This window comes from Rutidosis leptorrhynchoides, chromosome 8 (assembly GCF_046630445.1).
Source record: "Rutidosis leptorrhynchoides isolate AG116_Rl617_1_P2 chromosome 8, CSIRO_AGI_Rlap_v1, whole genome shotgun sequence".
In the NCBI taxonomy this organism is placed as follows: Eukaryota; Viridiplantae; Streptophyta; class Magnoliopsida; order Asterales; family Asteraceae; genus Rutidosis; species Rutidosis leptorrhynchoides.
Window position 1 is genome coordinate 303,049,243 of NC_092340.1, and position 1,522 is coordinate 303,050,764.

Here is a 1,522-nt window from a genome sequence, read left to right on the forward strand (position 1 = left end):
AGATGTACTTCATAACAAGTCACTTAGACACTGCCATTGGCGTTGCCTCGAGAATTGCCCTCAACTTAGCCGTCGAGGACACTAATGGCAGCATTTAGCCCTCATATACTCCTCACCCAATCGACATCAGCTTCATGTTTTGTTGCATGTTTAAGAACAAAGGTATATATAATTTTGTTACGTTTATTTGATTAATATAATGGGTCTTAAATTTTTAAAAAGTATGTGATGATGACAAAAATTTAGTTCTGAGAAAGAAGTTTTGAGGATATGCTCACGTGGCGTCAATGTGAGAATGAGAGAAGAAAGTTTATAGTTGATTGATTGTCGCCTTATAAATAGGTTGACAAGTTGTAATAGTTATAACTAGTTGTGGAGCTCTCGTTTAGCCCCGGAGGCTCCGTTTTGAATGCGAGAAAAAGTCTTGATCTATTTTGTAAAAAAGAATTTTTTTCGACATCTAACATTGAAGGGTTGTTCCTTTTGTGAAAGTTGCTTCTTTTAGCGTTCGTTTTTTTTTTAAGTTAGTTGATCTATTTTGTAAAAAAGAATTTTTTTCGACAACTTTTGGTAGCATTGAAGGGTTGTTCCTTTTATGAAAGTTGTCTCCTTTATCGTTGAGGAAGAAAAGCAAAAAAAAGAAAATGGTTAGTTGATTTTTTTGGTAAAAAAGAATTTCTTTTGACGTCTTTTGGTAACATTGAAGGGTTGGTTCTTTTATGAGAGTTGTTTCTTTTATCGTTGAAGACAAACAAAAAAAATGAAATGACGAAAATACCGCTAATTACTATTGATGAATAGTGCTACAGGGTTTTGTCTATTAGATATATAGATAATTACAAAAATTTGTCTATTAGATATTAGATATATAGATAATTACAAAAACAAAAGGGTAATCAATAATTTTGACAATTATAATACTTCAAAGACTAGGAAAAATTTTATAACTTAAAGGGCCCAACCGGGTTCGAACCGGTGACCTATTGATCTGCAGTCAATTGCTCTACCACTGAGCTATGGAACCTTGTATGTTTCTATTTTCTAATAACTTTTATATAAATGCTTAATATGTTTGACTTAATAAAGATGTTTTTTGTCTAGAGTACTCATCATCTTCTCATTGGTGAGGTAAATCCTATTTATTTGGTAGAACTTATTAGTATTATATAGCAATTTCACCAAACTATCATTCCCCCTTTTAAAAAACTAAATAGGCACAAATCAATTAAACAAAAAGTAGAAATATCTAACAGACTCATAAAACAAATCACAAAATTTAGATTAAGAACATTATTTATCAATGTTACATCCATTACACATACAGAGTTAGAAACATACACACCATCAATGCATATACTCAATGATCAAAATGGGTGTCCAATTGTGCTAATACGGGTCTACATCGAAACTACGCTAATCAAGCTTCTTCTGACAAAGGCCGCATCGGATTAGCTGCCCTATAATCTTGTTTAGTACTACCATAATAACCTGATAATACACTACTCGGGTAGGTTATAAAATT

At 32.0% G+C, this 1,522-nt stretch overlaps 1 non-coding gene across 1 annotated transcript; it reads right to left on the reverse strand.

The window, feature by feature from the left end:
- Window positions 1–952: 952 nt before the first annotated feature.
- Window positions 953–1,024, reverse strand: TRNAC-GCA (transfer RNA cysteine (anticodon GCA)). Its single transcript has one exon. It is a non-coding gene; the product is annotated as a tRNA-Cys (tRNA).
- Window positions 1,025–1,522: the final 498 nt, after the last annotated feature.